The sequence below is a fragment of the Aulonocara stuartgranti genome (assembly GCF_965226115.1).
Source record: "Aulonocara stuartgranti genome assembly, chromosome: 3".
Taxonomy (NCBI): domain Eukaryota; kingdom Metazoa; phylum Chordata; class Actinopteri; order Cichliformes; family Cichlidae; genus Aulonocara; species Aulonocara stuartgranti.
The window spans coordinates 19,699,745-19,726,603 of NC_138941.1; the positions used below are offsets into that span (position 1 = coordinate 19,699,745).

A 26,859-nucleotide genomic window follows, 5' to 3' on the forward strand; every position below is an offset into this window, starting at 1 on the left:
TTACTCTGATATCAAATATGGATCCTGCTCTTATAATAATGATCATCAGATGATATTATTGTGTTATTTTGTAGCTGAATACGATGTTTGTGTGATTATCAGTGAAAGAAGCAGTGAGGAGGATGGAGAGAGAGAGAGGACAGAGGCTGAAGTTAGAAACACTAAAAGGATTTTTCATGGATTTCATGGATGATTTGAGTGATTTCCAGCAGGACACTTAAACATGTCAGTGGACGTCCTAAAGAACATATTCACTGATATGAAACGTGTCATTGAACAGGATTAATATCAGTGGAAACATGGTGGAAACAGCTGTGACTGCATGGATGTGACACACTTCAAATCTGTTCTCCACTCTTGGATTTGGGATCCATGGAGCTGCTGCTGAGTCTGTACAATAAAGGAATGGTGTGGAAGGTTGCAGCGTACGGACACAAACACTTTGTGGTTACAATCTGATTTTATTTTCAACATTAAACTACTAACCTACACTGATCAATGATGTTAATGATCACATCTGGACTCACCCAGCCTTTCTGCAGTTCCTCACAGCTGGAATCAGTCTCTGTCGTCCCTGCTTTGATGCTTTGTACTTCTGCAGGTCCAACTCATCCAGAACCTCCTCTGACATCTGCAGCATGAAGGCCAGAGCTGAGCACTGGATCTCAGAGAGTTTCTTCTCTGATCTGTTCTCTGACTTCAGGAACTCTTGGATCTCCTGAAATAATGAGAGGTCGTTCATCTCCATCAGACAGTGGAAGATGTTGATGCTTCTGTCAGGAGAGATTTCATCACTGTTCATCTCCTTCAGGTTGTTGATGACTCTCTGGATGGTTCCTGGACTGATCTCTGTCTGACCCAGCAGACCTACTAAGAGTCTCTGGTTGGACTCCAGACAGAGGCCATGAAGGAAGCGAACAAACAGGTCCAGGTGGCCATTTTTACTCTGGAGGGATTTATACATGGCTCGTTTAAGGAAATCATCCAGAGAGTAGTCGTTGTAGTCTTTTCCCAAAAAGTTCTTCAGCACCTTTGTCTTCCTGTTGGTGTGACAGTGGAACATGTAGACAGCAGCCAGAAACTCCTGAATGCTCAGATGAACAAAGCAGTAGACTGGTTTCTGGAAGATCACACACTCTCTTTTGAAGATCTCTGTACAAACTCCTGAGTACACCGAGGCCTCTGTCACATCCAGACCACACTGCTCCAGGTCTTCTTGGTAGAACATGATGTTTCCTTTCTCCAGATGTTCAAACGCCAGCCTCCCCAGCTTCAGAAGAACTTCCCTGTCAGCCTCCGTCAGCTCCTGTGGACTCGTCTCATGTCCCTCATGGTACTTGTTCTTCTTCCTCTTTGTCTGAACCAGCAGGAAGTGTGAGTACATGTCAGTCAGGGTCTTGGGCAGCTCTCCTCTCTGCTCTGTAGTCAACATGTGCTCCAGAACTGTAGCAGTGATCCAGCAGAAGACTGGGATACTACACATGATGTGGAGGCTCCTGGATGTCTTCATGTGGGAGATGATTCTGCTGGACAGCTCTTCATCACTGAATCTCCTCCTGAAGTACTCCTCCTTCTGGGCGTCAGTGAAGCCTCGTACTTCTGTTAGCCTGTCAACACATGTAGGAGGGATCTGATTGGCTGCTGCGGGTCGGGAAGTTATCCAGATGAGAGCTGAGGGAAGCAGATTCCCCTGGATGAGGTTTGTCAGCAGCTGGCTGACTGATGACTTCTGTGTGACATCAGACAGCAGCTTCCTGTTGGTGAAATCCAATGAAAGTCTGCTTTCATCCAGGCCGTCAAAGATGAACAAAAGCTGAGAGACAGCCAGCTTCTCTGCTGTGACCTTCTGTAATGTTGGATGGAAAACATGGAGCAGCTCCAGAAGACTGTACTGCTCATCTCTGATCAGGTTCAGCTCCCTGAATGAAAGCAGAACCACCACACTGACATGTTGGTTCTTCAAGCCCTCTGCCCAGTCCAGAGTGAACTTCTGCACTGAGAAGGTTTTTCCAACACCAGCCACGCCGTTGGTCAGAACCACTCTGACGGGTCTCTGTTGGTCAGGTAAGGCTTTAAAGATGTCCTGGCACCTGATTGGAGCGTCATGGAGGGCGTCCATCTTGGAAGCTGTCTCCAGCTGCCTCACCTCATGTTGGGTATGAACCTCTTCACTCTGTCCCTCTGTGATGTAGAGCTCAGTGTAGATCCTGTTCAGGAGGGTTCTACTTCCTGTTTCATCACTTCCTTCAGTCACACGTTCACATCTCCTCCTCAGACTGATCTTATGTTCATCTAAAACCTCCTGCAGACCAACATCTGCTGAAAGAAAGAAAAACAATGAGACTAAAGAGAAAGAAAACTCTTCAATGTCTGAACAACACAAGAAGTCCAGTTTTCAGAAATGAGTCCATCAGCAGACAGATGTTCAGTCTTACTTTGTACACAGCTGCTCTGACTGGCTGTCTGCAGTCCAGCTCTGCTTCTGGATCTTTCTCCACACTGTGCAGAAGCTCTGATGGTGACACAGAAAAGTCACAGTGGAGATACTTCTGTCCACCTTTGATTAGACTCATTATAAAAAGGTAAACAAAGTTTGAACACAGTCATGTTTCCAGTTCACTGACTTACATTTATTCCATGGACACTCACTCTAACCTGAAGCACAGCTACAACCCAACATTGTTGAGGCCTCATCTCCTCCTTTCCTGACTGTAGAGGTTAAATATGCAACAACCAACAAATAAAAGAATTTGGTTCATTTCAAAGAAATTCACACGGTGACCAAGTAAAGTAACTGTAGTAAAGGAGACAACATCCCGTTGATGGTGGGATTATTTGAAAGATTTGCTTTAGTCACGTCACCAAATGCAGTTGAACCACCCGTGGATCCATGTTTGACCATTCTACCACTCTGAGCTCTACTTTTGAATCATTTTATTATTATCATCATTCATTTATTCATTCTTTGGAGGGGGGCTATTTCCTAATGCCGCCCTAATAAGCTGATGTTCAAGGGGAAATATAACAGAAACTCTTTCAGTGTTATTCATTAATAAATTAACAGATAAACTGTGAAGAAGAAAAAACTGAGATTTAAAGGAGAGAGTGAGAAACTTGATCATCCATCCTCATAATACATGTTTATCAGTATCTGCTGTGACCATACTGCAGTAATAACTACAAGTCTACTGATAGGTTTGTAGCTCGAACCTATTCGCTGGAACGTTAAGGACAATCTGCTACGCAGCAAAAAGCAAGACACAAGGCACCAAAGTTCTCTGGTTTACTCATGCATGAGGGAGACCTGCCTAGAGCCAAGTGTCGTTCCACCACTTGACCTCCGTCAGACTCTCAGCCAGGCTCCCCATAGCACTCGTTTTATTGTGGTTACATGAATATGCATAGGGTCATTAACATATAGCATCTTACATAGGTATACATGTGAACAAAGAATACTGTGTGTGTGTGTGTGTGTGTGTGTGTGTGTGTGTGTGTGTGTGTGTGTGTGTGTGTGTGTGTGTGTGTGTGTGTGTGTGTGTGTGTTACAGCTGATCAAAGGGTCAAACATCCTTGGTCAGGAAGAGGGTAGCCTCCCCCTCACCCTAGATGGTTCACCCTAGATAACACAGTGAGGAAGTCCTGCAGTTCATCTAAACAAAGAGCACTTAGACTAAAACAAACGTAGCTACGTTAATCCTACCATAAAACAATAAGAGAAGGTACGACCTCTCTCGTGCTCCCAGGATCTGGGTGTGCATTCTAGTGTGGAATACACACCAAGCCTTTGCAGCCTGTTAAAGATCACACATCCTATCACTACACAATTGATTATACACCTCTAAGCATATATGGTTAAATATTTCCTAATACAAATGACAATAATAAAATCTAAACCCATCATCTACATTTCTGTGACTGTTGATCAATCACAGCAGGAATCTGAGCTCATCTCTGCACACAGAGCAGCTTCAGCTCTGGGATAAACTGCTCGCTTCACGTCCTTCTCAGCTCACAGACACTCATCCTGATATTTTCCTTTAACATTTGATGGTATAATTCATCTGAGTTTACACTTTATCTGCATGAATACAGAAAAACAGACCCAAACACCATAAACCATCAGTTTCACCATGTAGAATATATTGTTGTTTCCTTGCTTTTAATTCAGAGAAAAACTCTGATTTGGATTTTCTCTGTTCTCTTTGCCACAGCCCATCCCAGCAGCAGCTGAAGCAGCTGACTGTCACAACACTGAATAACACTTTAGGAGGAATTTCAGAGGTCAGTAAAGCTCCAGTTTCAACATCAGTTAATTAATCATAGTTCATCATAAATGTTAACCTGGCTGGCACACATGTTAATGTTAGCCATTTAAATATTAGCAGTTAGCTGAGGCCACAAGAAGAAGAGGCCCTAGAAGAACAATGGATGATAAGATTAGATTTTCAAGACTAGGCAGAGACGTGTTTTCCTTTACTGTCTCTTACAGAGGAGGGAGCAGATACCAGACGAGGTCACGGAGGTACGGGGAGGATTCGCAGCAGACAGCAAGACTGCCACGTCCATGCGAGAGAGCGATGGCTACGATAATCTCTGTTTTTGTCTCCCTATATAATGTTGTACAGCCCATGTGAGGGTTATCCTCTCTGTGAACCAGATGCTTGATTTCACACAGAGGTCCACCAACTGAATTTGATCAGTTATGGAACGATTTACCTCGACAGGCTCCTTCACTCGCTGCTTTTAAACCTCCTTTAAAACACACTTTTACTCCCTGACCTTTGACCCAGTGTGACATGTTGACTCACTAACTCAGACAGCTTAAAATAGTCTTTTTGTTTTTTGGTGCTGCCTAAAAGAACCGTAAAATATTATGTTCATATATTTTTGTGCTACATCAGGAAACTCAAAAACATAGTTTGTAATATTTTAATCCTTATTTTTAAAACTGTTTTTGTCATTTTTCTTCTCCCATTGCATCAAAAATCATTATTTACACTGAATAAATGAGTCAGCAGCTCTCTTACATTGTTGCTGCAGGTTCATTACTGAAGTCTGGAGGTTGATCATTGGACCGGTCACTCCTCACAGACACACAGCTGGAGGCTGCAGATCCTGCTCCATCCTCTTCCTCCATCTTCTTGATGTCAGGGTGGAGTTAGTCTGAGAGGCAAACACACACACTCAGAGGTGCTGTTGTACTGGAAGCATCACACTGACGGGTTTCTAAAGTTCTCATTGATCATTTCATGGAGTTTCTGTGGTAAACACTGTCCTGTGACGTATGTGTTATGGTGAGGGTCATGAGGGCTAACCAGCCCCACTCCTTACTCCTCATATTTCAGCCTGAAGCACAATAACAGCCTAAACCTAACCAGGAGGCTGTAACCTCAAAGGGACTTCATGGTTAGAAATAAAAGTTCGATGAAATGAAGCAGATCATAAAAACATGAGTTCCAACTTTAAAAGAAGCATCCACACGATGACGGCACAGCAGAGGAGCACTTTCTCTAACACACTGATTCAGTTCCACTGACACAAGGACACACACAGGAAGGCACACACACACAAGCCTTTATAAGAAACAACACAATCATCTGCGCTTGACTTGTCAATCCAAGTCCTTAGCCCATGAGCCCGCGGTATCAGACCACAGATATTCCCTTACTTTGAAAAAATAAAGCCAGTTTTCAGAACAGACCTGATGTTTATGCTACAGCCTGTTTGCCAATATAATCAATATCAGATATCAGAGCAACAGAAACCTCGGTGATCAGGACGCTGGGACTGAGAACAGGAAGTGGCTCAAACGTCACAGTTTCATAACGTCACCCTGAACTCCACTCACGGAGTTTCTGTCGCCATTGTAGTTTTTAAAAAGTCCCGTGATAAAGGCGGGTCTTTCTGTGAATCCGCACGCTCATTGGCTAATAGCTCGAGATTGACACATCGTTATCCAATGAGCGTGCGGGAACTTCCGACATAAAGTTGTTTCCTTTGAAAAACCAAAGTCTGATTATTTTTGCCTCCACTGACGGAGCCTGTTGTTCCCGCCACAGAGACACAGTAATGTCAGAGCGGTGTTAACACTCACCCTGCCTCAGCACAGCTCTCACTCTCCTCCTGCTCTCTCACACTAAACGGAGGCTCAGCTAAACTCACTTCCTCTCTACTTACAGGAAACCAGCGCTCAGAGGAGCCGACCGGCCTCACATTTCACCCACAGACACGAACAGCGTGGAATTATTTTATGTCATAAGAAGAAACATATTCATGTGAACACTCACCTGCCTCAGCTCCACCTTCCTGCTCCTGCTGCTCTGAACGGAGGCTCAATACTTTCACTTTCACTGCTGCTCCCTAAACACAGAGGATGCTGGGACTTGTAGTTGTTTCCTTCCGGTGCGGTCTTCCTCTTTGTTTGTTTGTGTTTGTGTTCAAGATATTTCGATCATGTAAACATAGGGTTGCCAACTCCATGAGAAATAAATAAGGGACACCTCGTGGCCAGGGCCGGGCGACCCAGTTGTCTTCACCCTTCCCAGTGTGGTGAATTTTTTAGCTCTTTTTTTGTGTGTGAAATTATTTTTTAACCATTTGACTTGAATTTGATTTAAGCAGATGCATATTCTTTGTGACATGACCATATGAAAATCATTTAGCCATTTATTTTTAGCTCAAAATGACAACATTAACACAGTAAAACAGGTCTCTTTCTTAAGCAGAAGCCTGTCATGCTTAACTTTTGAGAATATAAGTAAATCTTTCTTTAAAAGAACTCTGTCCTGCTTAACTTAAAATTATATAAATTAATAGAAAACAATAGAAAGAAAAATATTCTTGTAACAGTGCACATTTAGTGCATTTAGTACAATTGGCTTCAGTAGAGGCATTATTTCAGCTTTTGCTCCCGTTTGTAAACCCGCTTGAGTACGCATCATAACTCATCATCATTATTCATGTATTACTTTTATGTATTAGTCATCTATTTGTTGTAATCATCTATCCTTGCAGTTGTTTATTACACAAAATAAATTATATTATCACACTTCTGGCCACATAGCGCTGATATTCACTGCACATGCCCATATTAACCTTAACCAGAGGGTTTAAAAAAAGAGACAGTGTTTACATACCATATCTGCTTCTGCCGTGGCCTGGTGGACAAAAAATTGGTTTAGGGTTCCCCGAGCTTTCACGTCCCTCATGTTCTTCATGTGCCCACCACTAGAAGCTGCCTATGGAAAAAGTGCACCGGCACACAGTGCAGTGTGCTTTATAGGTGTTATCGTGCACTTTTCCAGCCAGGTGTTTTCCTTTTCCCATTCCTCCCTGTACTTTTGCAGCCTTTTTTTTCTTTCTCTGAGGGGAACAAACATTGCTCGCTCGTGAGCGTGTCGCCACAGCCGCTCACACTGCTCACACGCAAACACGTAAACGTCGGTGAAAAAGACGGAGCAGCACGGCTGTGCAGCGTGTGATCTGGACACAAGCGATGGAGGCACAACTTGTAGAACTTTGGAAAGCTCATCCGAGCCTTTTCGATGTGGCCCCACAAAATTATCACGACCACAACAACCGTGAACATAGTTGGATTTACATTGCTGCTCAATCACAGCTGCCTGATCAATGTTTTTCATTAGCAATTTAGCAAAGTTGATGGTGGTGGTGTGTCTGTGTGAGAGAAAGACAGAGAGAGAGAGAGCGACAGATTTTCTGTTATAACCTTCATTATATGGAGGCACAGTGTGCGCACTCAGGTCGCATCAGAGCATCGGGCGGTATAGTGTGAGACCTGCATCGTGACCTACCAACTGCGAGCCAATCGTGCAGTTTGAAAATTGCAGTGTTTGCCCAGCTTTAGGTGTACTGTCGTCCAAGACTTGCAGCACAGTGTCGGCGTTTGTTTCCCTGTTGGCCAGGACTGGCCTGGGACAGAAAATCGGGCATTTTGACTAGAGACCGGCCCCCCAGGTATTAAAGCCATAAAGCCTTTGAATGAAAACAAACACTGTTGTGACAGTGATGTACAGTCTTGTTGGTATATGTATGATTTCTATACATTTTACATCAGATAAAAACTTTGGTTGTAAGATTCAGATAATTATTTAATAACAGTGAGACATTTTAAATGAGAATAAGAAAGAAAAATGGTAAAATGGTCTGTATTTGTAAAGCGCTTTACTTGGTCCTAAGGACCCCAAAGCGCTTTACACTATACACAATCATCCACCCATTCATACACACATTCATACACTAGAAAAGTATTTCTTTGTGCCCCCCTTTCCCTGTTAATGCCCTACCTGGCCCCCTGGCAACACTTTGCTAGACCCGCCTGTTGTGGAAGTTTTCCATTTAAATAAAGCCTGCAGACGAGCGGTGAGCGGTAGCTAACATTCTTTAATCAAAACACACAAAGAACAGACAACCAAGCTTGATGGAGAGCCTACATGACCACGGGGCAGGGTCAGCAGAGTCTCCCTGAGCCTAGCATGGCTCTCAGTTAAATACCTTCTCCAGGAACAAAAGGCAGTACACAGCTGTTTCACACCTTAACACTAGAATTACTGAGCCTTTTTTTTCCCTGGTGCGAGTCCCTACTACTAGATTTACTAGCCCTGCGCAAATTTGCGTAAATTCCACTGGCACTGCGTTGTCTTTACAGTCCCTGGCACAGCAGCTGCAGCAGCTTCAGCAGCCTGCGTCTGTGCTAATATTTCCTTGTGCTACATGAATCGGCAACGAAGTTCCTGAGCTAGAAGACTCAGAAACAATCTTCTTTTGCCTGTCCACCCTGTACATGCCTTGTACAAAATGTAGGCATTCACCGCTAACAGGTCCAGCATATTGTAGAAAACCGCTACTGACCACCTGCATGTTGCTGCTCTTATGGAATACATCCGCACAAGTTGAGTAAGTTCACGCCAGACTTTATTCACCGTGCCCCATAACGGCGTTTTGCGCTGCAGCAGTCTGTGCGACAGTGACAGTGAAGTAAAGAAATTGTCTGTTGTGACGTTTCTCCCATCATCCAAAAACGGCTCCATCAGTTTCATGACCACGTTCTTGATCCCAAATTTGTCTGGCTTGGCTGCGATACACTGTGTGAATGGACAACGAACCTTGGTAGGGAACAGCTGTTCATCTATGGTCATGTGTTCTCCTGGAGTGAAACTCTTAGCACAGTTCTTGTTGAAGCGTGTCCAGATGTCGGAGATCGCCGCAAATTTATCTGTTTTCACCCGTTCTGCCCGCGTGTCCCTGTCATCAAATCGAAGGTGTTGCATAATTGAAATGAATCTATCTCGGGGCATTGTCTCTTTGATTACTGGCACCAGAAATCTTTCTGACCAGCAATCCACAATGGCACCAACAGGACACATGATTGCTCTTACAAACAGGATTGAAATGAATGCCATCAGTTCATGAACTGACAAATTCCAGTCCGGCTCTATTCTGTGGGCTTGATGGACCGTACACTCCCTGATGGTCTGCAGCATTCCCACGTCTAACAGGCAAAGGAAGCTTTGGAGCACACTTGTAATCTTGCGCTGTCGGAAGATAAACAAATAGAGAATGGTAAATTTACATGAACCTCACTCTAAATGGGTTTATATAAATATCATATCTACTATGGCAGTGACAAACCTTAGCAGACTCTGTGGGTCCAGCTTGCGCAGTGAAGCACGAACGATTTGCTACTGCACTGGGCATTGCAATGTCCTCCTCTACAGTGCCGTCTTTTGCCGTGTGGCTCTGGCTGGGCTTCCCAGTACCACGGGGCCTCTTCTGTGGAGGCATGTTGGGTCCTTGTTCCGTCTCCTTTTCAGATTCTTCTGAGGAGGTATCAGTGGCCTGCTGGACAAATGAAACCTCTCCTCCATCAGAATCTGCTTCGTCCATTTTCTGAAGCAAAGCCAAAGCCTGTTGCGCGGAGAGGTTCTTCCTGCGTGGCAGTGATACGGAGGCCATCCTGATGTGCGTTCTCAGAAATGCGAACAAGAAATGATTCTCCCGTCTGGGTCGGTCTGCTTTTATGCACAGCACTGTGCTGTAGTCAAGCAATGCCACTCCCTCACATACACAGTGACAATGGAACAATGGAAGATCTGTGCTGAGACTCAAGGAAGGTGTGAATGTGTGTCTTTTATATTTGCAGGTCAGTCAATGTGTGGGATATTTTGTATAGATACGGCAGGCATTTCTGAAAGTTGTAACACAGAGGTTTGGCCTGACTTGGATCTGAGCAACTCTGAGTGTGCAAATGCAAATGTGCCAGGCCTCAAGGATAATGGGTGGTTTGCACAACAAAAGCTGGAGGAGAAATGAGCTGACGACCTGTGAAAATCTCAGCAGGGGTGATTAACACCTCGGGACTTGCACCAGAAAATAAAAAAGCCAGTAATTCTAGGGGGTGTTGGGTTTAGGGAAGTTACGCAAATTTGTGCAGGTTTAGTAAATCTAGTGATAAATACGTGGTAGAAATCCCAAAAGGGTGATTCTGTTCACCTGGACGTAGCATTTTCAATGGGAGAAACGCCTCCTGAACTGAATTGTCTCAGTTGATGGCCATGCGGTTGGCCTCCTGAACTGTTTCTTTGGACTGTTTTTCCTCCTCTTCTGAGTTTTCCTTCCTGGAGCTCCAGCACCCACCCAGGTTTGGTGGAAATGTTCTAATTTTAAGAGTTTGATTGCAAAAGAATAAACTGCTGATGTCCGCAGAAGTTTTTAACTTTGGTTGAAAGGACAAACTTTGAAAAATAATAGACCTTTGAGGATTTGAGCATATGGCAAACATTATGCAAAGTTCCTCTTAATTGTAAAACACAAATCTGAGGATGTTGGAAGACATGTGTGGTTCTCATCAGCTTTGTGGCATGTAGATGCTCCTTTTATTAATATTCCTAAGTCTGGAAGAATACTCATAAACACTGAGGTCCTGCTATGTGCCAATGTGTATCTGGGCCATTACTAAACAAAGATGTGAAGCAATGTTAATAATTGTTGGTAACTTTTTTTTCATTTCCAGGTTTCAGTTACTGCTGTTGATATGTTAAGAGTAAGAATAAGTTCAGATTCTCTTAAAGATAACAACACTAATATGTTAACAATTGTTCGACTTGTGGAGGTATTTTGAGAACCCTTATAAACATCTGAAGGAAAAATATTCTTTAATCATAGATGCAGACTCATGGAAAAAATATTGATTAATCATTTTATTTGATTTTGTAGAGTTAGAACAAACAGATTGGATTCTCAAAATCAGTCAGTTTCTTGGGGTCTGAAGCAACAACAGAACAGGGCTCTGAATTTTTGGCAGAAGCCCTTTTTTTTCTTCTTTTTCTCCTTTTTCTCCTTGATTTTAATGTTGTCAGACTTCTCTGAATTATTAGTAAAAGAGACAACTGGCTCAGACATGGATAGACATACAGAAGGGAGTTCCTCACTAGGAAGATCATCAGACGTTGCCAGACTTTCAGAAGCAGGCTCTTTAGTAGGAAGAACATCAGCCTTTGATGAACTTTCAATGAGAGGTTCTTTAGTAGGATGAACATCTGGAACATCTGACTTTGGCAGACTTCCACGAGCGGGTTCTCCAGTGGGAAGAATATCAGCCATTGTTGAACTTTCAAAAAGAGGTTCGGAAGTAGGAAGAACATCTGACTTCAGAACACTTTCCCAAGCAGGTTCTTGAGGTTCTTTAGGAGGAACAACATCTGGCTTCAGCAGATTTTTACAAGCAGGCTCTTTAGTCGGAAGAACATCAGCCTTTGTTGAACTTTCAAAAGGAGGTTCGGAAGTAAGAAGAACATCTGACTTTAGAACACGTTCAGGAGCAGGTTCGTGTGGTTCTTTAGTAGGAAGAACACCTGACTTCAGAACACTTTCACAAGCAGGTTCTTGTGGTTCTTTAGTAGGGAGAATATCTGACTTCAGAACACGTTCACGATCAGGTCCTTTTGGTTCTTTAGTAGGAACAACATCTGACTTCAGCAGATTTTCATGAGCAGGTTCTTTAGCTGGAAGAACATTGGCCTTTGTGGAACTTTCAAAAAGAGGTTCGGAAGTAGGAAGAACATCTGACTTCAGAACACGTTCACGATCAGGTCCTTTTGGTTCTTTAGTAGGAACAACATCTGACTTCAGCAGATTTTCATGAGCAGATTCTTTAGCTGGAAGAACATCAGCCTTTGTTGAACTTTTGGAAGGAGGTTCGTGAGTGGAAAAAATATCAGCAATTCGTGAACTTTCAACTGGAGGTTGGGAAGTGGGAAGAACATCTGACTTCAGCAGACCTTCAGGATGAGGTTCTTTAGTTGGAAGAACATCAGACACTACTGGACTTTCACAAGGGGGCTGGAAGATCTGGCATATGCTCGTCTTTGCTACATCAGAAATTGCCCTGAGTAGTCCTGGTGCAAAGTTTGCAATGTGGCTCAGCAGAATCTTTTCTGAATATTTCTCTCTGACTTCAGACAGGATACTTTGCACCATGTCATCTCTGATGGACCTTGAGAAGATGGCCTGGTTTTCCGTTGTTAGGAGAGATTTGGACACTCGATCCAAAGTGGCCTTTGTCACACTGGTGGAGAGGATGCTCAATTTTTGGGAGGACATGTTCAGTAGGGGGTAAGAAGGAAGCTTCCAGAAGCCATGCAGGACACGGGGAACCACCTCTATCACCACGTCTGTTGCAGTGAACAGTTTGGAGGTTTGTGCGTCCTGCTGCCTCTCTTTAAGGAGGTCAATGTACTTCCTGACATTGCTGAGGAGCTTAGGTGTTCTGCAGAATAAAGTTATAAGAATGATCTTTTACACCTATTTAAAAAAATAACAGAAATTTTGAAATACTGTAGCTGGACTGTTAATGATTTTATGTCAGAGGTGACTCACTGAAATTTAGGAGGTATGGCCTCTGGAAATTCCAGCAGCATCCGGGCTTGAAACTCGATGTCCCTCATTTTATTTATTGTGTTCACTGCCCACACCTGAAACAGAAAGCATGTTTACATTGCAGTTTTGTTGAGAGGTTATGTGATTGTAGTAAAAAAAAAAAAAAAAGATCTCCACATGACTAAAACTCTTGTGAGTTTTCTAGTCTTACCAGTTTCAGAAGAGGTTTGGCTTCTGTTTCTTCCAAACCCTCCAATTCAAACTCCCAAAGTCTTCAAAAGAAAACAAAAGAGAGGTTTTCTCTCAGCATTTACACTTCAGCACAAACAGTTTCAGGTGTGAGGTGGATGGTCTGTAGGTGTCACAGTAACTCACTGCTCTCTGACTGTCTCTTTGCTCCTCTCCACCAAAAGATCTCCCATATCTTCTGCAGTGAGGCTTGATGGTATTTGGTTTTCCTTCTGAAGTCTGAGGAATTCCATCATCATTGCAATCTAAAAATAAAAGGAGACATTTAATCAGCATCAGTCCCAGGTCTTCAGAAATCACCTGACATTTTATCTCAGTTTTGGTTTGGATGGATCTGGGTCTTATCTGAGCCCTGTAACCTGGTAGATACCAGCAGATCTCCACAGCTGTGTTATATATGGGTGTGTTGAACAGCACCTGTCAAAGAAATAAGAAATTACTCATTGTAACTTAAATTGATTCTCAGTTTGTCAGCTTTTTAAAACTACATCAAATTCTTCAAAAATGCAGTAAAAACAAAAAGTGTCACATACCCTGATGGGTTTGTAGATCCCTTTACTGGCTTCCATTAAAACGCTGCTGTTCTATCACAGTTGGGGAAGAGAAACTTTCCAAAACTCTTCAAAACTTGTGTAAGATCAAATGTAGATATGAAAATACTCCTGACTTGATGGTTTTTCTTGCACAGATGAGCTCTTTTTCAAGTCTGATGCAGATTTAAAAATACACAATTCTAAAACAGTCACCATGGAAACATTTGATCCCTGCTTTATGTCATTAAATTAAAAGAAAACACTCTATTTTACACCACATTACACTATATGTTGTTCATTATATAAGTAAATAAGGGTAGGCTACAGCCGTCCTTAGGTCACTCCTGTGAAAAGATGCATACAAACTGGTGAATCAGAAAAGAAAGAAAGCCAACCTGCAGCATTATGTCCTTTTATGTTATTTCAATTCACTTCAGTTTTATTGATACAGCACCAAATCACAACAACAGTCGGCTCAAGGTGCTTTACTTTGTAAGGTAGACTCTAAAATAATATACACAAGGAGAAAAACCCAACAATCATATGACCCCCTATGAGCAAGCACATTGGCGACAGTGGAAAAAAACTCCCTTTTAACAGGGAGGAAGCGCCGGCAGTAACAGGCTCAGTGAGGGGCGGCCATCTGCCAGGAGTGGTTGGGGTGAGAGAACGAAGATGGGACAAGAGGCATGCTGTGGAAGAGAGACAGAGATTAATAACAAGTGTGATTCAATGCAGAGAGGTCTATTAACACATAGTGAGGGAGAAAGTCTCTGTCTGCTTTTCCTAATGCTGAGGTGAGGAGGACTATTAGCCAATATAAAGGCGACACTGGCGACCCGAGTGTGGAAACAAATGGTTTGCACAAGAAGCGGTCACTGAGCGATCAAAGCTTATTTACCACACATAAAAAATCAAGGCAGAGTAGAAGCGGGTGGATCGATTTTTAATGAATTTTAAAATTATGTTTGTTTTTCTTATTCTTGAAAAAAAGATCATTTACCCTCGCATTTGTTTCCCTTTTTATACACTACTACTTATGTGTTTTTTCTTATTTATGTCTATATTGTTTAGTTAAACAGATGACAGTTTTCCCCTTTTTACTACTTTTTGAACTCTATGCTGATGTTTAAAGATTTTATTATTACTAAATAATGTTTTTAGCAATTAGGTGAAAATAAATACCAGATGAAACGATATTCTCTTCTGTTATCTTTTATTATTTGTTACTTGAATCAGTATCCGCGCTGCACACAATCAAAGTTATTTTCAAAACATGCAGAAACAGGTCTTATTTTGTTAACAAAATGACAAACCATTGCATCGTTACAAACAAGGTTATCACTGTACATATTAATTAGTCTTGAATAAGACGCTCCTTTTTGGACATGATATAGAAAAAGCACACAGTGTTGTCCGCAGGTTACCGAAAAGTCCTTCTGAACCTGTCTCCCAGAATACAATATCCGAGTGGTGTTTTTAAAAGAAAAACTTTTATCTCGGGTGAAAACTTATCAGGTGAGTTACCGAAGCTGTCAAAAAAGTGCCCTTGCTTGTCTTTTGTGATATTGAACGCCAACCAGTGCTTCCCAGGTAAGTCTGATGGATCTGTATTCACAATGCCCATGCATGGATATCTGATGGGCTTTGTTGGCAGCTGGTCACATGCTAAGACGCCTAGAAGATGAGCCCTGTCACTAATCCTTTTAACAATGCTGGTTAGTTCTATTGTATTCATTTTGAATGTTTAGTAGTCGTCCAGCAGCACTTGTCTCATATTAGATATTTGGATGACTGAATCAAATACAGAGTAACACACCAGGTTCATTGTTCGGGGTAGCGGATTTCTGAAACGGGTTTCCAGCCTCACGCTCCCTGTTTGAACTAACGATACGTTCCCTGAATGTCCTTCATCAGCTTCCAGATTGAAACAGGAATTGTTTGGCCAGATACGACTGTCCATCAGCGTATAAACACATGAGTTCTATATCACAGTTTTAAAATTAAATGGATTACGTGTAAAAGAACCAGGATAAGCACGAAGCACCACGAAGGCGATGATGACAAATTTAGGCAACCTGCCCATAAATAAATTAGTTGATATTCTTGCCCCAGCAGGTGTGGAGAAGGTCTTTAAAGAAACTCTGCCTACAGCATATTTTGCATTTGCATGATGCAGAGCCTTGCCGTGTGCCAGCCTGACACTTGGTGAGACACTGATTCTTTTCACAAATAAGCTGGCAGAGACGATTTTAACTTTATACGCAGTGTTAGCTCCAGTCATGAGAGCAAATTCGTCTTTAGAGCGCACAAATTTCAGCGACAGATCGATTCCATTAAGTAATAATTTTTCTTGAAAAAACAGGTCTGCGTGTACTGGAGCAATCAATTCAACAATACTGCTATTCGCTGTATAAGTACCTCTGGTCACCAGACCCTGGCTCTCCCCTTCTATACATGTATCATTCATGTGCGAGGCTGTGTCTGTACAGAATAAAGCGCTGCTGAACTGTGTGTCTAAAGTCTGCTTATTATAATTGATAAGACATTCTATTATGCCTCTGTATGGATACGTGTTGGATGATTGGCTCATCAAGCGATCCCCCAAATTTACATCTACCTGACTAAATAAGGTGCAACCTGGATAATTAACAAGTCCCACGTTTGTGTCACGGGGTGGAGAGGGACAAGTTACCTAAGATATTTTTATTGTGCATGTTTGGTTTTGTTTTTACTTTCTTTAATATTTTAATATTGTATAGTGTTCTATTCTTGGTTTTATTGCATGTTTTATGGTATTCATCGGTGACTTGTCCTGGAAAGTCTCCGCCCCTCCTTGATTATGAACCCGACACACCTGTGAGGTCCCGGAGGCCAATAAGAGTGATGGGAGACGAGAGAGAGGAGATTGATGGTGGAGTGAGGACTGAGAGAGTGAACGGTATCAGGCGGTGGCGGTGCCACAAGCCCAGACGGGCTGGTGCCGGTTGGTGTGCCACAGGAAAGCGGTGGCAACCGGAACAGAAACATCGATAGGGCGGCGAGACGCCGCCGGGTTTTCCCTTCTTCTAAGGCGGCTAGAGTTGGCTAATGCAGGCACCAGCGCGCAGAGGCACCAGCGCGCAGAGAGCACCAGCGGAAGCCACGAGACGGCTGTGCCGATTTCCAGTTTTAAAGAAGCGGCGGGCGGAGTTGAGAGCTCTGCCCACCCGGGCATATCGGGGCGTGAGTGCGAGAGGGAGGCGAGGACTCCGCTGGTTCCTTTGGTTATACCACCTGCTGGATTTCTTAGCTCCCTGGGACTTTTAGGTCGTGGCGCAGGCCACAGGACTTTTAATGTTATGCTTTATTGATTTTTACTGTGTTACCCCTTGGCCAAGGTTGTTTTAATTCATTTTACATTTTTAACTATTTAAATATAATAAATTATATTTTTAATCTTACAGTTTAAATTGTGTGCTTTCCCTTGGCGGCTCCACTGCTCTGCCCGTTTTGAGGAAGGTTTCCTTCCTTTAAAAAAAAAAAAAACAAAACACAAAACACTGTGGAAATAAAATCAGCCTTTCCGCTCCGTTACATAATCATCCCTGCCTAAGTTTGTGCCGTCAGCATCTGTGATTCTTACTCCTGTGTAGATATAGGAATCGTTTAGATCCAGGTAATCCTCTCCGGACGATGAGATTTAAACTCGATTGGACCTCCGTCTGTGATTGCAGAAACTGGTGGAATTTCAATAAAGGTCGTTTTCTCTATGGACGTTTGTGTGTATGGGACAGTAAAAAGATCGAGCTCTGTTTTTAGACATTCTCTGATTGGTTGTGTAACAGAGCCATTTAGAAGATGTCACATGCTGTAGTTTTTGAACGACTGGTTCTGGGTCTTTTCACTCCGCGTGGTTGTCTCCGTTTGGTGGCTTTCCTGGCAGGTTTTTGTCGTTTTACGCTTTTTATGCGGCGGCGTATCACGCATGCGTGCAGTGGGAGGGGTCTTAGAAGGTTTGGGTGTATACACATACAAGCTGTTGCCATCCTGTTTAGTAGATGTTGGCTTGGTTATGTTGGATATCACATCAGACACTATGCCTGATGCTGCTGTTTTTAGGTGGGGTTTGACTGTGCTGACTCCTTTTTTAAACAACGGTACAGCAATTCTAAACAGGCTGCGGAACAAACCTCCCAGACCTGCGCCACATTGCGTGCTGGTCCCAATATAACCATTCAATTCTCCACCAGCCTGATTTAAATAATATCTTACAGATTTTGCTTCATCTGTGTTGTAGACAGACATCCTTATTTTTTAAAAATGGTGTCTTATGGGTCGGAAGTTGAACTTGACAAACACCTTCCCGTATAAAAAGGGTATGTGTTGATTTTGGTCGTCTTTCAAATCAATTTCTATGTCATCGATTAAAGATTTCGAGACTGGTGTGTAGTGTGGGCTGTCAAATTGAAGAATGGCTCCCCGACGGTCATCGTCTGTTATATTTATTGCTCTTAATAGCTGCGCATGAGCGTCACCCACAAGCTGGTAATCAACGATATCTGCATAAATAAAAATGTTCTATTTTCCGCCGTATACGTCTGCAGGATGTGGTGCGTATGTGTTTTTATAATGAAGTACAAACGGGTCTTCTGATTTGAATCCTAAGATTCCTGCCAGTCTCCCTCTAAATGTGAGAACTGTGCCCCTAGGGCCCATAACACTAACATAGTTACTAACTTCACTGTATTGTGTTTTAATGTCGGTGTTATGTTTTAATGTTTTATTATCTGCGCCACAGATGCATAATGCCCCACAGACAGCTCAATCACGGTTATGGACAATGCTCCATTTGTGACTGGATCATAAATTTCCACTCGCGAATCTGATTGTGGAAAAGACAAGCATAGTCTTGGGTATTGAAATTCTATAACACCGACCTCATACGGTTCATTTAAAACAACAGGTTTTGCTAGCTTTGTTCTAAAATTAGATTTCTTATTGCCTGGATAAACATGTGCTGAAGCATTCGAGAAGAGGCTCACATAAAAGCCTGCGTTGTTGTTGTTCGTTTTATCCATTCCTTCCTTCCTTTATCAGTCTTTGTCTAGTGCAGAATGAAAGTATGCAGAGCTGCGGCGTCTCTGTTAATCACACTTCAACGATGTCTTTTTCAGGGATCCATGATTTTCAAATGAGAAGGCCAACCGAGCCATTTGACCAGCGCTAACTTTTTTCGGTCCTCTTTTTTCTGCCAAGTATTTTCTCTATTTTAAACCTTTTGTTTTTGTCAATAGTCACCTGCTGTGTATTCATAAATTACACCTTTCACTGCAGCTCCTGTGAGATCCTCCAGTTTGTATACGGGAGGGTCTCTTCCTAAACGCTCCTTTATGGTAAAGTACTCGTCTGTGTAGGTCTGATGGTAACCCTTTCAGAATATGCCTCGTAGTTTAGATATTCTCTCTGTATCGCCCACATTAAATTTAAAAGTCACCGGTTTTTGGGGTTTCATTTTGTACAGGGTGTTAAAGACTGCTTTCTCATTATCTTTGCACACCTCGGTGGGGTCATTTTGATAGAGCTGTGATAAGACAGGTTATAGGACTGTACAAGATCTTGGATCACATTAACATATCTTGGCGAGTTAACTGATGTTAAGTATTTCCACATTTTCCCCTTTAAGGTGCGGTTAAAACGCTCTACCACACATGATTTCATTTCACTAAAGGTTGAAAAATGTGTGATGTTATGCTGCTCCATTAGTTTTTTAAATGTTTATTATAAAATTCCTTCCCTAAATCTGTTTGGAGTTTTTCAGGCACACGGCCCTCTCTCAGAATATCACCAAAAGCCTCAGCAACAACCTGTCCTGTCTTGGTTTCAAGGCACCTAACCCATGCATACTTAGAAAACACATCTATGCATGTCAATAAGTACCTAACATTATCATCATCCGCAGAATATTCACGCATGTCAACCAAATCAGCTTGAAACTGTTTGTCAGTCCCGTTAACCAAAACTCTATTTCTGTATCCTTGCATTTCTGTATCCTTGCATTTCTGTGTCCTCTATCCTTGCAGGTTTATGAAGAGTATATGTGTCATCTCCTTTTAAAAACGCTCCACGTCAGGTAATGACGGCTTTAAGCCTGTTGCCTCACTGACAGCGATACGGAGCTTCTTTACACTTCCTAAACCCCCTGGGTGTGCAGGGTTGTGATATATTTTTCTCAGCGTGTTTTCCATAATCACTCTGACCAAACACAAATACAAATGACCAGAAAAAAGTGTTAGCATACGTTTTTATTTCATTTTCTGTGTAGTGCACAGTAAGGTTTTTATAACAGATGTGCATTAAATCTTGTGTCTCCCAGACCAGTAGTTTCCAATCATGTGGAGCAGCGCTGATTTAACTCCGCGGGTGTGATGATTGGTATTTAGCAGGTATCCGACATTCTCATCAGTGGTGCAAACAATGTGCGGCACTGATCTCAGTTCACACAGAAGACGCTCTGCAGTGCTGATGATTTGTGCTTCAGCCTCACTGACACTGTATGAGCAAACAAACAGACGGATGGCCGGGATGAATCGGGGCATCCGGAGCTTTTCCATCACCTCATCATAGCAGGTCTCGAAGAAAAACACAGGCAGCTCAAACAGGCAACTGTGTTGTAACTGGCTGGGGTGACCGGATTGGCATCCATAACATATCTCCTGCACATACTCATTCAGTGCCATCGACAGCAGGTGGAAGGTTGCGAGTTTAATGTTGAGTTCCGTTTCCTCAGACGGGTGTGATCCTGCAGAGTCCTGTGAGCATCCTGGAGAGGGGGGCGGAGTCGGTGGGGTCTGGATTAGCAGTGCTGGAGGGGGAGACTCTGAGCGGTCCACAACATGGCAGATGTTGTCTGTAAAAGAAATCCACGCATTGCATTTTTTTTAAAATATCGGGTTTAATGCCAACGTCTCTCACACAGAGACAACCTACCTTTTGGGTTTTTTTTGTTTTTTTCTGTCCTCAGGGTTTTTGGCCTCAACATGGCAGAAGGTAAACCAATCTTCGGGCCATGTGCGAGCCGATCATATATACAAGACGCGTCCTAATATTCTCATAAGAAGAGTTGTTTGTATGTGCTAAAAAAAACAAGCCTCAGAATGAAAACAAAATGAGGCTAATTAGTTCTTTGCCTTATATAGTGTACAAAGGTTGCAGCCTTGTTCTATCATGGAAATGTTAGTAGACTCCTATGACTCACAGAACATTTGAGCCGACCTGGTTTTCCATTTTAGGATGAAACCTCTTCTCACCCACACTCTGCTATTCATCTCTGTTTTTATGTTGCGGCTTTTGAGCCGGGTCGTAACACTGAAGATTACAAAGATCAACATTAAGACCAGTCTGTGCATTCAAAGCAGTGACAGAAAAGAGTGTGGGGCATTAACCCCCACTCACTGAAATGGCATCCAAGATGCCTTCATAACTTTAAGAAAAGGAAAGAAAAAAAGGCAATAAAATGTAACTCTAGGAATCACTCATTTCATCCACCTTTGCCACCATTTTCCACATTAATTAGAAGATGAAATGAATCGATTAGCTCAAAGAAATTCCACTGCAGACGAGTGTTTTGGTGGTTAACCCTTGGTAAGTCCTAAAAAAAAAAAAAAAAAAAAAAAAGTACCCCTTATGAAGACCTAGAGCCAAAAATCGACCACGCCATAAAAAGTGCTATAAAAAGATTATACATTAATATTTTTCCACTTTAAATTAGCCAATATTTTAGACCTACTTCTCCTTGAAATATTCATATAAAGTTTTAATTATATTTCGCGATTTTAACCTTTTATATCCCGGTTTTGTCACATGAGCACACTGCCTTTTTTGGCAAAAAAAATGAAAAAATTAAATATTTTCCATAAAATACATTTGAAAGTTATATTTTATTGTACTTTTAATTAGGCCTTTGGATGGTCTAAAAATTACTACTGACCTTCATTTTGATCGGCCGTTAGTTTTTTTTGCAGGAGAACGTTTTTCACTCTTGCCCCAATAAATGCATATTACCTTGTTGCCATCTAAAATCAAATAAAAAGCATTATGTAAATAAAAATACAAGATCAGTTTGAACCAAATAAACATTTATTTTTCAACAATGAACAAGAACATGTATATGGTAAATGTAATTATGTATATTGTTGTTGGGAATGGGGAAATGTATGAGAGAGAAAGAGAGTGTGAGAAAGTGAGAAAGCAGTGAGAGGGTGGGGGGCGTGTGTGTGGCTGGGGGGTAAATGTCTTGCTCAGGTAGAGCAGTGGCTGCAGACAAATTTGCTGTGGGCTCGGCAGCTGAATTTTCCACATTTGCTGCATGTGTTTCCCACTTGCCTCCTTTTCCCAACACAGAGCTCACAGAGCTTCCTGCCCTTGGGATTTGTCACTCCAGAGGGGCCTGCAGCAGCACCATCCTGCGCATCTCTTACTAACTCAGCAGCGGCTGATGAGCGGGGAAGACGCTGTCTTTGTGACAAATGGGGCGTGATCAGGCCTTCTCCCACCTCTTCAATGAACATCCTCCTCCTGTGTGGCTTCTGCTGATGCCAGGCCTGATCCACGGAGGTCCACAGCATGAAGGCGTAGAGGGAGACGTCTATGATGTGATGAAAAAGGGCCATTGGCCATCGATTGGTCCGTCTCCTGCAGGAGTAGGTGCCGACAACCTAACAAAAAATAAACATAACAAAAAAAACAACAACATAAAACCTCTGTATATTTTACACAAGAATATATGAAGAAAAATGAATAAAGGTGTGCGTAACTGATGCGTAATGACACCCACCTTATCAAGGTTGTCGACACCTCCTTTGCATCGATTGTAGTCTGTGATGATCGCTGGCTTTTTTCTCTCGTCATCGCTGACCTCCGGCCTGCGATGTTTCGTGCTCAATAAAAGCACATTCCTGCCCCGTCGGGGAATGTACGACACTAGGGTCTGTTTCGCTGAAAAGGCAAAGATCGAGGAGTAGACGGCTCTCCCTCTCATCTGGCGCAAAACGGGTGGGATTCCTTTTTTGTTCTGGCGGATTGTGCCGACCAGAGCCATTTTATTTTTGAGGAGTTCCTCTGCCAGTTCAGATGAGGTGAAAAAAATTGTCGACTGTGACGACATGCCCATGGAGCCCGTCAGTCATCTGCTGGACGACCCTCATCCCCTGGTTTACCTCGGCCGGTTCGCCCGCTGCTCTCCCGGTGTAAACCTGCAGCCGCCAGGCGTATGATGTCTTGACATCGCATGCTGCCCAGACCTTTATGCCGCATTTCGCAGGCTTTTTGGGGATATACTGGCGGAAACTGCACCTTCCCTTGAACGGTACCAGCTGCTCATCCACCGTAAGGTCCCGGTCTGGACTAAACAACATCCCCAGGCGGTGTGCCCACATGTCCCATATCTGCCGAATGGGAGCCAATTTGTCCGCACATCGTGCAGGTCGGGTGAGTTTGTCATCAAATCGGAGCGCTCTGGTTATGTGACAAAATCTTTTCTCAGCCACTGAGGCACGGAAAATCTTCCTTCCCGTTTTCTCACTCCAAAGGCTGGCAATGGCCTCGTGCTTTGACCGGTATACACCGGACAAAATTAGCAGCCCCACATAAGCGAGCATTTCGTTGCTATCTAAATCTCTCCAGAATGAGATGTAGCGTCTGCCCTGAAGGTTTGTCATTGCAGCTATATGCTGTATAATCCCATCAGTTATGTACAACCTGAAGCTGGAGAGTGGGTCCGTAATTCGGGCTACGGCGTAGTGGGTCGGTCCCGGAATAAGCCCCGTGGGTGCTGCGACGTAGCGCAGCGTCTCGGCGTTTGTTGCGGACCATTTCTTCCCATCTTTGGAGGTCCACGCCGCTGCTTCCTCTGGCGTCCTCCCCTCGTTCTCATCTTCAGAAGAAAAATCAGAGGACGACTCCTGGTGATCAGTGTCGAGAGACGAATCATCCGTGTCACCCCCGGAATCAGAGTCACTCTCGGCAGATGAAGAGGAGAGATCCTCGCTATCAGAGCGCATCAGGATGTCCACTACTTCCTCGGTACCATGCCATCGTGAAAATGCCTACTCCCGCGCTACGGCTTATTCTTATAACCTCTCCTGCCTGCACCTGCATAAACAAGCTGAGGTTGGCGACAAAATAAAGTCTAATTTGTTTTTTATTCTTGTTTTCATGTTAGATTTGTTTGCATTGCAGGGTGTACTTCAAAGAGGGAAGGCTTTTATCTAAACTTAGAATGAGACAGACACAAATTTTTTTTCTTTTAGGCAGAGAGACCTTTATTTTATTTATTTTTAAATATAAAGGTCAAAATGCACCCTCTAACAGCCCTAAGGGCAGAAAATGGTCCCGAACGAGCAGCGGGCCAAGCTGCTGCTGCACTCGGGGAATGAGTCTGCCTTTCCCGGGTGTATGTCTCGAGCAGCCCGCTGGAAAAGGTCTATGTTCCAGCAGGCGTCACATGCGGAACAAGGGCGCCACCCGGTGGCCAAATAAAAAAAAATTACAATTCTAAGGCCCCTTGTCCAACACGGAACCGAAACAGAAGCCATCACCCATACGTTAATGGTAATAATTCTGCAGTGAAAAATAGCGTTTATAATGGGTTTCAATGGGGCGATTTATGGCTCTAGGACCTCATGTGGATGGCGGTTTGTAGCTTAGCCACTTTAAGCTAATCTAATAAACGGAGACTGCAATTCTAAAGAAAAAAGAAAAAAAAAAGGGTCGGAAGGTTTGGCTATATTCTATTCAACACAGTGAAAATGGCCTAATATTAAAAAACGCTGGGGATGAAAAATGGCTGTAGGTCCTACTGAGGGTTAAACTGCAAAGCAAGCCACGCACATGGTGCAGGCCACTTCTGTGGGCTCTATCAGGGATTTATGTGACTAGTCGACTAATTGTCACTAGTCTGTATCAGACTTACCAGTCGTTCAATCTAATTGTTAACATTTTAATTGATGCCCAATGCTGGTACATTGTGTTCTAAATGTTAGGCAGCGATCTACCACCAGATGGTGCACTGTTGTTGAGAAACGCCATAAATCTATTAATCTACCCTGATCTTCTTGTTAACACTGAGATCGCAGATACACGCAGAGGAAATTAGTTTCCTGAGAGGTGGAAAACCTCTCCTTTAGGAGAGCAGTTAAGTCAATGGGGGAGGGGCTCAGAGTAGAGTCACTACTCCTTCACATCAAAAGGTGACAGCCACCTTGGCCAGGAGGCTGTTCCAGCTGGGCACGTCCTACCAGTAGGAGGCCCCAGCATCCTTGGTCATGCTAGCCAGTTTACATCTATCAGCTGTGGTCAGGAGTAGTCCTTCCTGCTGCCCCCACAACCTGACTAGAAAACGGCTGTATAATGTATTACCTGAATCATTCTCGCCACACTTAGACGTACTTTTAGATTCTCAAATTATTGTCATATTTTAATAGAACATCTTTTGTAGTAACGCATTTTCATTTGTATTTAACAGAATGTGATAAATGGTTTAAGATACCTCTGCGTCTAGTTTGACAGTTTCTATTAATCAGTTCTGAAAATCAACTCAATATCTGAATGTTCCTTAGTTTTACATTAGTTGGTTAGTCTAATTATTTCCCCCTCGATTAGTCGACTAGTAAATAAGACGCCAGGAACATCCCTACTCTTCAGACAAAATGTGAGTATGAATTACACACCAAGGTATTAAAATGGATATGGAGTATGGCTTTGGTTTACCATAAACAGCTGATGTAAGGACATCACTAATGTACTCTGTCCAATGAACACTGGAAACAAGACTGCACTGACCTTGCTGGCAAACCTCAATGAGTTCAGAGTTTCCCCAAAGCTGTCGGGCTCCGGAGCAATGTTAACAAACATCAAGCTGCAAATAAAGACATCCAAAATTAGTGCCAAAGAATAAACAGTCACAATCTGAAGTGATGAGATCAAACGCTGTTAAATATTTTTTGGAGATAAATTCCTTCAGTTTTATGTGTCGTCATTATAAAGATTTGTGATGTCAACAAACTCACGTTTTGCCGTTTCCCCCCCAAACATCCCTGAAGGAGGTACGTGAGCTTCGAGTTCCTGTAAGCTACGCAAGTCTCCTGGAACACAAAGGCCAAAAAAATCATTAATACTGTAAATGTAAAGAAAGCAGGTGTGACATCTAAGACTACAGAAACTGCAGCTGCAGACCTTTTTGGCCAGAGCGGCGATAACGACGCCCAGGTTGGACAGTGAGCTGTTGATGGCGGTCATCTCTTTGAAACGGTCACCCTGAGACTGGCTCTTCACCATTCGCTCACTGCCAGCCAAGTCCACCAGGCACAGAGTGGCTACACACACAGAGAAAACCAACTCTTATAGGAAGCAGTGATCCGTTTTTCCTTCCATTAAAGGTAGTTTTAATACTTTACAAAACACTTCTTTTAGCGCTCAGGGGCTCAAACATTAACGTTGAGTCATCAGAGCAGATTTTGCACTGGTTACAGTAACAATAACTAACCAGACTAAATATTATAGATCCAAAAAGAAGAAACCACATTCCTGATGCTGGTACTTCCAGTGTGATTACACTCATGTTACGACCCGGCTCAAAAGCCGCAACATAAAAACAGAGATGAATAGCAGAGTGTGGGTGAGAAGAGGTTTCATCCTAAAATGGAAAACCAGGTTGGCTAAAATGGCTGGTGCCACCAAGGCAAAGACTAGTGCACTGCTGGGAAGCTTGCCTCAGGTATGCTTTTATCCACACCTGACTAGGTGTGGCCAATTAGCACCAGCTGAAAACACTGAGACGATTAGAAGCTGCAGAGGGACGTAACATTCAGTATTGATATTTGTAAATGTAAACTATGAGGATTTATTTATTTTTAATTCTTTTCTTTTTTTTTTCTTTTTTTTCCCTCTTTTTTTCTTTTTCCAAATAAATGTCCCGATTGAGTAATGAAACTAACCCAAAGGAGAATTCTAACAATATTAGACAGGCCATTCAATATGCTTTATCGTGGACAACTCGTGGCTAAAAACCCACACACACACACACACAAACCTCTAATCAAACATGAAAACGGATAATCCAGCTGAAGCTTCAGACAGCCGTCAGACAGTGAAACACTGCCATCTGCTGGACGCGAATAACAAAGACGCTGCTTTGACGGGTGAG

At 42.9% G+C, this 26,859-nt stretch overlaps 1 protein-coding gene and 1 long non-coding RNA gene across 2 annotated transcripts in view; both read right to left on the reverse strand.

Annotated features, from left to right (window-relative positions):
• The window catches only part of LOC309700493 (uncharacterized protein), a 2,098,293-nt gene that overhangs the window by 1,410,535 nt on the left and 660,899 nt on the right, over nt 1-26,859 (reverse strand). The window lies entirely within an intron of this gene.
• Nucleotides 25,167-26,256, reverse strand: LOC309701513. Its single transcript, XR_014275018.1, has 3 exons — nt 25,890-26,256; nt 25,724-25,798; nt 25,167-25,572 (listed from the first exon to the last, which is right to left on the reverse strand). It is a non-coding gene; the product is annotated as an uncharacterized lncRNA (long non-coding RNA).